Source organism: Platichthys flesus, chromosome 22 (genome assembly GCF_949316205.1).
Source record: "Platichthys flesus chromosome 22, fPlaFle2.1, whole genome shotgun sequence".
NCBI lineage: Eukaryota > Metazoa > Chordata > Actinopteri > Pleuronectiformes > Pleuronectidae > Platichthys > Platichthys flesus.
Genome location: NC_084966.1, coordinates 8,263,423 through 8,277,871, shown reverse-complemented (window position 1 = coordinate 8,277,871; position 14,449 = coordinate 8,263,423). Strand labels below are relative to the sequence as shown.

The following is a 14,449-nucleotide window of genomic DNA, read 5'->3' as shown; positions in this document are numbered from 1 at the left end:
TCACCTTTTCCACAGTCTTTGTGTTGATTTGCTGAAAACGATTTTCCGTAAAAACATATCTTTGAGGATTTTCATGATAGGCTGACAGCAAATACGCACAGAGACGAAATAGAGCCGGTAGAGCTCATCAGATCTACTCAATCAAAAGTGTTTTCACTTCTGTGTTTGCCAATTAAAAGCCATTAGACGATAATGAAAAAGCAATTTTCGAGTATTCGCCCCTAATTCAATCGTAATTCATGTTGCAAGTGCAGTTCATTTCCACAAGTTTCCCCCCAGGCCTGCCGGTAAATTACGCCCGGTCTTCTCCGTGCGCATTATGCCACTTTGGCAAGTTTAGTACAATGGGCATGATGAGGTGGAGATGAGAGGGCTTGTGGTGCTGAACAAATTGGCGCCGAGAGGAGTGCGGTGCGTTGTTTGCAACATGCGGACGCTGAACGTACCTAGTTTAGTTTATCTCGGGAAAGATATAACTGTGCAAAGAAGCATTCAAATCAGTCTTTTTAGTTTAACCACTAGAGTAAGGCGGATGTGCTTCAACCATTTTGACAGAACGTTTGCGTAATTGTACGTCATAGAGCAACAAATATCATTTGTGTGAGTCTGTAGCCATGCACGTGTTTGTTTCCCAGCTGTGCTGCGAGCTAAAGGACTCACCGTGTTTCAATGCTCATGGTAACAATGTCAATACGCTAATGATCGGAAGGTGTCATTTCATATATAGCATGTTGGCATGCAAACATTTTTCTTCAGTAGCACTTCACACAAATTCCCCAGGCTGATTGGAACATTGGATTTGCTGTGTGATCATAAATAAACAAAGAGTTGATCTGTCTCCTGATCTGGATCTCTAACTTAATTTGATGTGTTCCTTTCTGGCCCATTTTGCATCTTTCCAACTTTTTTTGGGGGGGGTGAAATCCGTCTCGTAGTTTTTGCGCATGGTCGCAAACAAACCAGGCAAGAACCAAATGGACAGGGGTGAAAATCAAACCTCTTTGACGAAGGTAATTTACCATGGAAGTTCTGCATAAAATATTGTGTCAATACTTCCAGGAGAAGAAGAGAGGTCTCACTGGATTAGTGAAAACGTTGTCCTCCTGGTGGCGATAGAGAAAAAGTCAAGTAATGAGTGATGCTTGTACCAAATGTCATGACAATCCAAGCTGGACAAGGTCATTGGGTCAACAAAGCCTAAAGGGTTTATCCTCTGGTGGCCAAATCAGGCAAATATTCTTAAAACCTACTAAAGGTGGAATGAATATTCAAATCTACAATTACGTATTTTATTCACTAAGAATTGTGGGAGCCATTTGACCCCTCCAGTATTTCTCACCCTCCTGTGTGCCGACTAACCGCCCGGCCCTTGCTGTCGTAAACTAAATGATCTATCAATGATATACCCTTCCTATCTTGTCCAGGTCGGTTCCCTTTCACTGCCTGAACATGACCGACCACCACACCTTGGAGTAAATCTCCGGTCTCCTGCCTCTCTCTTGCAGAGGTCACCCTTTAGCAGCGCCACATAAAACACTCAGAGGCGGGACGATACAAATAATAGGTCAGGCAGGAATGAATGATGGCAGATATGGCCGCACTTTAATACAACCAAGGGGAGACGCTCCTTGGCTGCAATATGTGTGAGTGTCAGAGACGGGGTTGACGAACGTGTCCAGAGCTCCATCGCTGGTGGTCGACTCACTTTTCCTACAGGGTCACAATTTATTGAGAAAGAATCGTTCACAATTTTAAAAAAAACCTTTTCAGAAAGAAAAAAAAGTTAACTTTATAAACTTTGTGCTCACACATCTATCACTTTTATTTCACCGACCTGGTTTCATGGATCGAGACGGGAAGGGGGGGGGGACAAAAACAGTTACTCCATGAATTGGTTGAATCCAATCCTATTAAAACATGCGGTACACCAAATACTTTGATGTCCCGTTTAATGGAGGATTTCCCCCGGAAAAAGTGATAGCGGCAGATGACTTCATGAAACACAATTTTTAAGGATTATGAAAGAATGCCGGTGCATGATACGAGCGGAGAGTCTCATTTAAATGTAAATCGTCGACTAGCCTCAGACCAAACTCGGGCAAAATGGTCGCGTGTAAACAGACAAAAGGGAACGAGGGAAGAAAACGGGACAAATGCTGGCTTTGCATTTACTGCTGCGGATGAAGGATGTGCCCAAAAAACACCAGCAATGTGGTGCAGGATTTGTTCCTCCAGCCTGACTAGATGCTTTTTAGGGACTCGCACTCCTCCCTGCTAGTTCATAACAATGTGTCACTGAAGGGCACATCTCTGATATTAATGATAGCGGAGGCAGCGCCTGCCTTTGTGCAAGTATCTCTTCCCCCTCCTCCTCCTCATGAAAAAGCAGTTTAAGCTCATTCATAGGTAATGTGCCTCGTGGCGTCTTCGGATTTGTGATGAGACCCACTGATCTGTGTCACCCCCCGCTGTCACTGACCGGCTCTCAGCGTGCGGGGTGTTTGTTTTAAAATGTGTGTCAGGCTCACTTGCGTCTCCGACGGGCGCATTTGTGTGACACATATCTAGTTTGATGGATAAATAGAAATTAACACAACCCGAATCACATGCCACATAGAAAAGATACACTTGCGGTGAGCGACGTCTGGAATGAAAACTGACTTTATTGATGTAATTAATTTCAGGCAACGTTGACTTCAGCCTCGTCTGGGTGAGAGAAACCGGAGCAGATGCTGTCTCGGATCCGACAGTCAACTTGTTATGCCGTTTGTTTTTATTTGAGGCCGAGAAGCAGAAGGCTGCCGTGCAGAATCTAAATCCTGGCCACGAGAAAAAGTGCTTCGTTTAAATGCCCAAAGACGTTTCATAGATTTGGTGCGTTTCAGATGTTTTTGTCTATTTCTGGATGCAGCTTTCCCCCGCCCCTAACTGTAACTGGTTGCATTGCAGACCTGGGGAGCCTCGCTTGAGTCTGGTCTTCACTCCGAGAGCGTGTCGTTTCGGGTATGCCGACTGTATGTCCTCGAATAAAAGTAGGCCTATGAGCTCAACTAAAGTCAGGACTTTAAAGTAGGAAGCCTAGCATCATCTAGTCCTGCATATATCTCACAATAAACTGCTTCTTCTGTGACAGATAGACATTGACACTGTGGTGAGAGGTCATTTTCACTGTCTGTCTCGCTGTGAAAAGGAAAATACACAAAATTTGACACTGCACTTTCCTCTTAACCTGAACAACACACACATACCAAGCGTTCATCCAGCTAAGGATTTGCTCTGGAAATATGCCTGGAATTAGTAGATAGATAGCTAGATATACTACAAAAACATTTCCCACTATTTATTTTCTACCCTGAAGAGATTCTAGTGGACCCATTGAAATCCTTTCATACATTGCAGGGTTGTAAGTTCAACCTACGACATTGATTCATTTGAAAAAAATTGAAACGCCTTCAGCCCACGACCATGGTGCGTTCGATGGTTCGCCCATGGTCACATCCCAGTGTTCCCATTGTTGAATTCTTTCGCCCCATACAGTTTCTAACTTCACAGAGACTTGAGCTGCACGGGCCTCATTCATCAAGCGCACCCACTCCACTGAACTACATCCCCGCTGGTGCTTGTCATGTCTCGGGATATAATGATGTAGGAGGAGGATCTCTGCCTGTGAATTTGTGAAATTGATTGCACTGCATTATTCACAGGATGTTGCGTCTCGCCCACGCGACCGCTTGTAAACTAAACACATACAGGGAACAGCAGGTATATTTATCATACACAGTGTAATGGCGAAATTGGAGCACAGAGTGGGCAGTGTACTGAATCATTAACTGCAGCAGAAGGTCCAGTGGTAGAAGCTGTGGTTAAGGGTTTCAAACTGGGACAACCTGCTGTCAAAGTCACTTAATTCATTTATTTTTATAGATGCTTTGACAGGTCACACAGTTGATTCTGTGCCATACATACAAGCAGGCTTTTTCTCTATCCACAGACCAGGAAGGATATACATAGAGCTTTAATGTACGTGATTTTTCTCCTGACACGTCATCAGTTTGACAGCAGGACTTCTTGATTTTCATGAGGGCAAAACAGTTTCATTTGTCTACACTACAACTGGCCCACTTCTGTTGGTTGGGAAGAGCTGGAGCGCAGGAAATCCGTCCAAGCGACAAAACAACCGAGTGCAAGCGGAGCAAACCCGAGCGCAAGCAGGGGCGATCTGAACCTGAAATTTAAGATGAGACAAAAACTTTGTTGATCCACACAAATGGGAAATATAGGATTTCTTTTTGTTTTGTATTAGTTCTGCTCTCAAACTGGAAGACACCCGCTCTTGAATAAAGATAAGAAGAAAATGCTTACTGATACAGAACTTCCAAAACAATATGAAATCGGGCATCCTTCCCGTTGAGCCTCGAGCCAATGCAATTTTAACATAACTCTTTAAATGTCATTACTCAGCTCTGAAGTTTAACATTCAGCCGGTCCTCCATTTGAGGGTTGTTTTTATTAACCGTGACAATAAGCTTTTACAAACCCTAACCGAGCGTCTTTCGTGGGGCACACCTAACCATATCTCAAACTTGCAATGTTTTTTCTCCCCCCTCTGGCAGTGAGAGTAATTACACAAACATCGCCGAATACAAGGTATTTCACAGTTCCATGTCATTACTGAACTTTGAATGTAATAACTACACAGCCTCCTACGCCTCAGTCCCTGCTTTTAATTGAGCGCTCTCCCGTGGGTTAACGTCACACCACAATAACAACAGCTAATTTCAGTGGTTACACGAATAACCCCCGCTCTCCAAGCTGTAAGCGGAGGCCTTTACCCAAAGCTCCACACATTACGTCAGAGCAAGTCACTGGCTTGGTTCCTGCACCTTTCATCCACAAGCTGTATATAAGGATGGCCGACAGTAGAGGTCATCAACCCTCCTGTCCTCCGTGTAAACTGAAAGTGAGCCAGTGAACATGAGTGAATCTGTAAAACCGATCGCAGAGACAAGACATTAAGTTTTAAATCTTTATTAAACACAGCGATTCGTTTCGTTTTGGTCGAGCCTCTTTCGGGCCCCGCGACTTCAAGCAGCAGCATCTTCTACACTTGCTTCATTGCGGCAACAATTTAGTGTCTAATGCCAAAGAAAGCAAGGACACTCGGAGGGGTTTGTCTGTGTTTTGATTTACTTGCACTATTCTTGCAAGAATCCGCTCTCCTTTCGGGGATAAGACCATCAATCTCTCTTTGTCTCTTTCACACTTTCTCTCTGCCTCTCTCTGCTTCCTCCCCCCCCCCCCGTCTCGGTCGATACAAAGACGGGGTGTGCTTTCTTTTTTTCATTTTTCTTTCTTCCAGTCCGTGCTCCTCTCCACCAGAACAACACCTGCAAAATGTAAAAGTGAAGGAAACCCGTGTAGTGGACCTGTGGTGGTTAATCACCCCGTCACCAAGTCGTATGGAAAATATCATTACCACTGCCGCTGCTGCTGTACTTCTGCTTTGTTTGTGACGGGTTATAAGAGCGTGATTAAGAGTTAGCACAGGACAATGAGCTGCATCGATTCCTTTCTCCCTGCTCAAGCCAAATTATATTCAGCCTTCACTCTCTCATTTGGCCTCTGCAGCAATCAGTCGGTCCTTTTTTTGAGGGGGCTGCATGAACAGTTGTTGTATATTAAAGGGACAAATGTCACAGAGATTTCTCACCAAGATAGATAAAAAGTAATTACCTCCTCTACCTATGGCGTTGTGTCGCCGTGGATTCTAAACTCAAATCAGATAGTGGCTGGAACAAAGTAATGCCTGGCAAGGTGGCGACGCCATTTCTTTCATGGTTGGATCAGGACAAAAAACAACAACAGCAGGCCGTGTGGTCAGATTAGATAATCAGCCGAACAGGTTTTTATTTACCTAACAACGCTGCGGTGAAAGTGAACGAATAATTACTTGATCAAAAACGAAATTTTAAAACGGGCTCTTTCATTCCTTTTGCCAGGGACAGCACGGTGTCATTATGTCTCTTAGTTTGTCAAGATGTCTGAAGAGGATAGGTTGAAACATGAATATATTTCCATAATTTTCACTCAACGTGCATAAAGACTTGTTGCTAAATGTAATTTATCCTTAACTTTACCAAGAGTGTTTTGGGATGATTGTTGCTCTCTCTGGTATTTATCCTGAAACCAAACAAAAAATCAGGAGTGGAGTTTATTTATGTGGCACATTTCATATGATAAGCTTAAACCCAATGTGCTCCAAGATAAAAAGCAAAAAAAGATACGGCACACCAACATGTCATGACGAGTCATTTGAGTTGGACAAATATCAAATAATAGGATATTTCAAATGTATATTCATAAATGATAATACAGTAAATAATAAAGTGAAACAATTCAATAAACTACAAACAATAACAAATAGGACATGAATCATTATAGGAAAAGTGACAAATATATTGATTCAGCAATAAATCTGAATTGAGGGTTTACAGTGTGAACGTGATTTAGTCGGGCTCAGTTTAGTGCTAAACAAGCGGGCCAGCCTCATTACCAGCTCTCTGAGGCTAATACAACTATCATGTGTTATTTACCCTTACTCTACATGTGTCCATAGCAGCCATTGGCCAGTAATGAATGGATGTCCACCATCTTTCTCCATTCTTCTTTTTGTTGTTCTTTCTGTGGACCTGTGAACAGGAGAGGAGGATGTCCAAGCTGGGAGTGCCAATCGTTTCTCTGAATGTAGTTACTTCAGTCACATATATATATATATATATATCAAGGTGTAAATGGATTTTATCTGGTGATTTTCTGTTTCATTTGTTGCTGAGAACTGTTTTCACAGTTACAATTATAGCTTCCAGTGAAAGGTGCAAAGGGCAACGACTGTCTTCAGCCTTTATTGCAAGTATGCTCTGCTTTGTTCTTTCTTTATCCGTGCACTACATTTATATTGTTTATACGTCGGACCCTAATGTGGTGATCAAGTATCATATTCATCATTTAATATGTAATTAAATCTGTGCAGGGGTTGAACTTGACAAAGCAACTAATGCTGCCTCTGGATTTTAATGGTCGCTTTTCTCAAAATCTGTAACTGAATACTTATTAAAAGCACTTTCTAAAGTGTTCAGATATTGTGTGTACTGATTGTGCAGTAATATATATATTTGAGGATGTGATAAATTGAATTGCATCAATTTGCAACGGAAATCTAACCTTTGACAGGCTCGTGAAGATTCACCTCTCAAAATTGTAGTTATTTAGGAAATCAACGCTCGGAACAACTCGTCCATGTAACAATGAAGGAAATTTATAACTCAAGAATGCTCTGAAACATAACCGATGTTAAGACTAAACCTGGCTCGGTAATTTAAAGCACAAATTAAAACGCCTCCGCCACACGTCTCCAGCCTTGTCTCTGAATAAGCCCAATATAAGTGCTCATCTATTTCACATTATTCTCCTGCTGCTCCTGGTGCTAAAACACACGTCCTGATTTGCCTCGCGTCTAACTAGTGCAAGAATTATGGAGTTTAGCAGAATAAATGTAAGAAACCGAGGCGAGGCCATTACAGTTTAATGTCCACTGTCCTCATGAATCAGGCGCCCCTGTGCTAGGACTCACGGGAAGGTGGAAGTGCTTACGATTTTTTTTCCCCAGGGGGCTTTTTCTCAGCTTGGCGTCCCCAAGGTGAACATCCCATTAACCCCTGGATGTTTGTGCAATGACAGATTGGTTCATTTGAGTGCCACTGGACCAGAAGACTGGAGAGTTACACCAGCACATGCATGCAACCTACACACAGACACACACAGACACACACACACACACACACTGAGTGATATTGTGGCTTGTGCAGCCTTAAAACGCTTTGATAATTAAGGTTACATTTCCAATCCGGTTTCACCGCCTCACTGTTTCTGGATAAATTTAAAAAGCAATGAATCGTGGAATTTTCTTGCTGAAATAAGTTGAATCCCTAAAAAGTGACTTGTTGAGCAGCCGAACACACTCATGCCTGAGATATTGCTCTGAGAGTTTATCCCACTAGTGCACCAGAGGTTTCCGCAATAAAGTTTGCTTTGTTTTCGCCCTCTGGGAAAAGGGGCCCCGTCAGAACCCAGGATTCAACCCGGCCTCCGCTTTCACCTTCTCATCCCGAACCATCTCAATTTGTCTTTTCTTCTGATGTTTTGAGGCATTATCTTGGAGCACGAACCTCTGACCGTCAGCCAGCGGCTCCCAGTAGCACACGACTCCCCTCAGGGTGGTGTTGTCTTCCTAATGCATCAGAGGCTCTGACCCGGGACAGGACACACGTACACTATGTCCAGGAAAGACACTATCGCTGCATCAAAGAGTCTTAGGGAGCAGAAGTGAGCTAAAGCCCCTGTTTCTGCACTAAGGTTCATTACAACCTCATCATTCAAACTTAAATTTTAACATAGTGCTATCGAATTTTGCACGTGTGTGAAAAGTGAAAAGCCTTTGTCATGAGATTCACACCAATGACTGAAAAACCAAAGATCAAACTTTCCAGAGGTCTCGATGACGTTATTAAGTAGCTTGGTTTAAAATGTAACCAATTTCAACTTTAACCGATATAATTCTGTTGTGGTTTTATTTGAATTGAGAATATCATTCTGTTTATATTAGTAAATACTTGGTCAGCCCTTATCTCCATTAATTATGAATCTAAAGTTTGGTTCCATAGGTTAATTATGTGACCCAATAAGCATGCTACATTACAGGGTTGGGGCACCTTATCAACTTTCAAGGCTTAAATTATTCCCTGAAGAAGCTGTGTATTTATTTATTTTTACTTTGGATACTTCAGTGTTTACCTTTGCAACAGTTGCAGCCACAAGTTTTGGTCGCCCTAAAAGTTTGAAAACTCATTTTACAGTAATACGAATGGAGGACGGCGATATTTAGTGCCACATATTTCTTTCTCTTGGTCTTCGCCCACACAGTAACAATGTGTCCACAGTGATCGTAATAAAGTCAAATGATGAAGTCCTGTAAAAAACTAAAACTGATGGGCAAAATGGTGCCACATCTCATACATCCATAGCATTGGATCTAATCCCAACCCGTCCTCTAACTGGCAAAACAAACTCCAGGCGTCCGAGGCTCGTCTTTGAGGGGGTGTCACAGCTGGCACATGGAGCAAACGCGGTTGGCTCTGGACCCGGGTGGGAGGAGTGGTAATGAGAGGGGGAGCTCCCAGTTCCCCGGCTGATCCCCACCTCCGCTGTCCGTCAGGGGCCTCGTTACCTCAGCGGTCTACCGCTGGTCAGCCTTGTTATCCTTAAGTCCTGTCTGTTGCCTCATTACCTATAAGGAGAAAGAACCTGTGTCCTATTAATAACATCTCTTCACAGGAGCCACGATCGCAGTACTTTGCCCTTCAGGGGTTAGCAGCTCGCCTTGAACAGCTCGGTGTATTGTGTGCATCGATAGGATCACTGATAGCGGCGTCGGGTTCAAACAATGCCGCGGCGTCGCACCCGTCAATCCAGCCCCCCCCCCCCCCCCCCGAGGTTGCGTGTCACTCATCGTCTGGAGATCGTCAAAGCCGCTCCTGAGACGGGGCCCGCCTTCACCTTTCACCTTCACTTCATCACACTGTTCATTTCGTGTCACTTGCAAAGCCCAAGGAGCCCCTCATTAGATAGCGGCTGGTGTCTGTAGTTTTTCAGCCAATTATTAATATCTAGGAATTCTGTTCAACCTTAGATAAAGGTTACTTCAGTCAATAAACTAGGATAAATAGTAAAAGCAGTGAAAGTGCCGAGACGAAGGCCTCGAGGTTCTGATGCAAAAATAATGAACTCACTGTTTAAACAGGATCATGCAAAAAAAACAACAATCTGACATTCTCTCCATTTTCAGGAGGTGTGTGGGGTTTAGATTTGCTTCCAGCCCCCCCACTCAACATTACAGTGTTCATAAGAAGAGTCTGTTTCTCAAGTTATCGTCCAATTATTATAAATTTGTCATCTGAATTGTTTTGAGGACTTTTAAATCCCAAGCCCTTACACGAATACTCAGATATCTTCACCATCCTGCAAAAGCGCACACATCTGTTGTGGTCTCGTTGTGCGACAGAGGCGTCTGAAGTTTGCTGTTGCGTCTTCGCGGCTTATGGTCGCATGGATTCTCACATGTCGACCAAACATGCTCAGTCGAGTGTGTGTGTGTGTGTGTGTGTGTGTGTGTTCGCTCCGAGAACACGCCAGACTCTTTAAATTAGAATCGCTTCCTCCTGACTAAACACCGGGCCAATCATTTGAGTGAGCACTCAGACAGACTACATATTTGATGAAGGCCTTCACTCGCTTTTCATAATAAAATGGATTCGGTTATTTCAAGAGGTATTTTGAATTGATTTGAACGCCTTTTCCTTTTGATTTAAATAGTCACATTCATTTAGGAGATTAAATTCAATGTTAAAGTTTTTCAAAAGCCTTCGTGTTTGATTAAAGGGGCTTTAATCAAACACGGGGCAAAAACACTCACAAACAGGGCGGCGGCCCGGTGGACGGCTTCAGCCGCCGCGACACCATCAGAGGTGCACAGGTGGGTCGGCTGTTGCTGCCGGGCCACGTCTCCTGGATAGAAAATCAATCTGGAGCTCCACCCGTCCTCCCGAAAGACGACACGACGCACAGGAACGTCCCCGTCCGTCCAATCAAGGATGACTTTGTCGCGTGGAACACCACTGATCCACACATGACCCAACAGCTTCCAGTCCAATTGAGAAACACATTAATTACCCATCAGCGTATCATCCACGCCGTAACACCCTCCCAGTCCCTGTTTCGGCGAGCGTCTTGTCACAAACAATTACGGGGGATAAAGATGGAAGTTAATTAAATCAACGGCGGCGACGTGTCATTTGAGGCAAAGTCGTTACAACCACGCACCCCGGAGTGTGAATGGAGGGGGACCTAGGATCAGTTTGTTTCTATATGTGGACGACACGTGTCTATAGATCTCCGGGATAGGGTGAAACTCGGTGGAGAGGTAGCTGAAGCCATATGTACGCGGTCATGATCTGAGGTGGGCGGCGAACGCTCTACTCGCCATTTCACAATCCCGGCAGAGAACCGAAGGTGGCCGGGCCTTTTCTGTCTGGGCTCCCTTCATGTAGAACAATCTCCCTGAGGGGATTCTCTTTTAGATACCATTTAAAGACACTGTTCTATAGGTGAGCTTAGATCTGATCTTACCATCTATTCTAATCATTCCACAATTTCTTATTTTATCCTTTTTTTTACTCTTTAATGTTATATTTGTTATTTGTGTTCCGGTGCTCTCACGCTGTGTGATCGTCAAATTGCTTTAATTGTTTCTTATTGTTTGCCTTCAATTGTTTGTTTGTTTTTTTACTTGTAAAGAAACTTGTAGCCGTTTTGAAAGGTGTTATATAAATAACGTTTATTGTCATTATCATCCTCACCAGTCTGTCCCCTTATTGTGTCCGATTCTTTTTTCCTGTCGAGATTCATGAATTATTCCAAGGAAAAATTCGTAAAAATTTAAAGGAGCAATACAAAAATCCTTGGATCCGCACCTTTGTCTGAATTTATATTGAAGTTTAACTTGTCCTTCAACAAAGTTTAGTGAAATCCTTTTAGCACCTTTTAGCTTTTGCACAATCCTGGCAACCAAACCAGGTAATTAACCAGTAAACATGAATTCCATTCACCCAATGTCAGACTGTAAAACTTTAAAACCAAGTTTAAATACTTCTCTTCCAGTTAAGCTTGTGTACAGGGTTGAACTTTGCATCAAAGTCAGGTAGCCCTATATATTTTCATTTGAAGTACAAGATTATCCAAGGGGAGGCCGGCAGCATTTGCATTTAAATATCAGTTGACCTTGTGTTTACTTTCCTCTCTGACACAGACGGAAATGAAAAGAGTGCACAGGTGAACGACAGCTCAGCCTCAGGGATGGGATGAGATCCAGGAGGAGGATGAGAGAGGAAGAAGAGAGCGATGGAGACTCGGAGAGGAAGAGAGGTAGGTGTGCTGTGCACTGTGGATAAACATTATGTCTCCAACACAAACAGAAACTGCTCTGACAGTCTAATTAGCACAGAGATATGTGGTCTTTGGTTAACTCAGTGGGAACCATAGGCTCAATATAACATCACAGCATAATTACAGCACCTTACTCTCAAAGTGCGGTGTTAATATGCTTCCTTATTTTATATTACATAAATTCCATTTAAAGATTTTAAAGCTATTTCTAATCCACGTTGATTTCCTCCCGTGCACATCCATGACATAGATCAGCGATTTTACCATCTCCTGTCTCCAAGGTCAGAGACGAAGTTATCACCACCGAGGTGCCCTTAAGCAAGGCATTTAATCCCCATCTGCTGTGCCTCACGGCCAACAGCTCAGACTGCGGTTGTTTAACATTCAATTACGGCCCGATCATCCTCAGCAGTACAGTGTAACACTGTTGCCCGGCTGTGTCACGCAGGTTGGTTTGAATAGAGCACAGCAGCTGGTGGGAAAGTGTGGAGGTGGAAGAAAGTTTTGGGAAAGTGATTTAAGTTTCGGGGGATGAGGCCGGACAGCAGATTATGATGCTGCAGCTTGTTCCAGTTCACACTGTGCAGCATCTGTTCGTCCTGACCTTACGCCTTGTGATATATATATTTATATATATATAATTTGCATATTCAAGTCTGTAGAGTTTACCAGGATGCCATCACTAGATTATAGACAAATACACAAAAGCTCAGAAAATATAAATGACCAGATAGTATTGGGTGAGCAGAAAGGATTTGGGATTAAGCATAAATGGTGTGATATAAATGTTTGGCAATTACTTGAAATGTGTACTTATGCAAAACATAAATGTAACCATAAAAAGATGTGTTGATATTAAAAACTCAGTCAAACAGATGTCAGAGCGATATTGTAGAGATTACAACAGATAAAACAACAACCGTATCTAACCTTCTATTATTAAACGCAGGAAAATAAATGTTGGTTTACAAAGTTTGGGCAAAAGAAAAAGGAAAGCTCTGTGACATAATTCAATTTCCCTCCTTGCTTACAGTCCAGCTGGGCAACACACAAAGGTGATCCGTGTATATTTAACCCGCATATCAGTCGTGTGCACAGTCGCCCGCTCCTAATTGGATAATGAATGAATTACATGCTTTGGTGATCCCTGCTGGGAAATTGTGTTTCAGCTCGCCCCCTCTCTTCGGGAAGGTCAGAGCACATGGTCAGCTACAGAATATAAAAAAAAAACACCCGGGGAGCTAATGTGGATTCATTCTAAAGGACAGCAGAGCAGATTTGGATCCCTGCCGCCGTGTCGGGCTTGACCTTGGGTTCACGCGTTGAAGGATGGCGTCTCAAACCGTGCACACGTCCCGCCATCGCCCGGGCAGGTTAAATGAGCGAATGTTGTCAAAACTGGGATTAATAATGCAGGGTTCATAGAATGTCTTGGCTGTGGAGGTAGAAAATGCACCCTCCCATCGTTAACCATCATCCAGGCACATTAACGCCTCATTAACGGCAGAGCTGAGCGCCAGGAAGCCTCTCCGCGGTGACCAGGGTTATCCGCAGGTTGTTTCAGCAGCGTCATGCGTCTGTGTCACCAGGCATGGGAGCCCCATCTGCTGCAACACTGGAGGATACTGGGAACAGGAAGAAGCGGCGCGCGGCTTTAATAAAATCCAACTTGCATGGGTCTGTCTCCAGAAGCACTGGTTCTGACACCTCCTCTGTGCTGGTGAGAAATTCTTAAACAACATCATCCAGCACATTTTCAAGTCGCTGCTTTTGCACGCTGACTTTAAAACCCTACTCCGGATTTTATACCTTGAGGGAATTTCTTAAAACTTGGCACAAACATTCACTTGGACTCCGCGATTCACTGATTTGATTTAGGTGGCCAAAGGTCAAGGTCACGGTGGCCTCACAAATAACATCCGTTTCTCTCAAACACGATATCGTAAGATCAGCTTGAGGTCTTTAAATTTTAAACTTTCACTTGGAACCCGAAGATGAACTGATTCGATTCTGGTGTTCATAAGTTCAAGGTCACGTGGCCTCACGTTGTGTTGAACACGATAAGTTGGCCTTTTACTTTGAAAAATTGTAAACAGTGAAAATGTTGGACTTTACTCTGAAAAATCTCCAAATACATTCAGTAAAAACCGTTGATATTCACGTATGTAGGTAGTCATGGAGGTGCTGAACACAGGCATATCAGTCTCTCTCTGAACTTATTGAGCAAAGTGTTTTTATAGTACTTTGAAGTATCCTGAAATGATATATTCCACAGTGAAAATGTTGGACTTTACTTTGAGAAATTGTAAACAGTGAACATTTTGGACTTTACTCTGAAAAATCTCCAACTACATTCAGTAAAAATGATTGATATTCACGTATGGAGGTAGTC

General features: G+C 43.2%; 1 long non-coding RNA gene across 1 annotated transcript in view; it reads left to right on the top strand.

Annotated features, from left to right (window-relative positions):
* The window catches only part of LOC133933242 (uncharacterized), a 96,595-nt gene extending 84,557 nt beyond the window's left edge, over positions 1-12,038 (top strand). Inside the window, exon 3 of the long non-coding RNA XR_009912040.1 lies at positions 11,921-12,038. This is a non-coding gene — a long non-coding RNA (uncharacterized LOC133933242). The remainder of the gene's footprint in view (positions 1-11,920) is intronic.
* Positions 12,039-14,449: the final 2,411 nt, after the last annotated feature.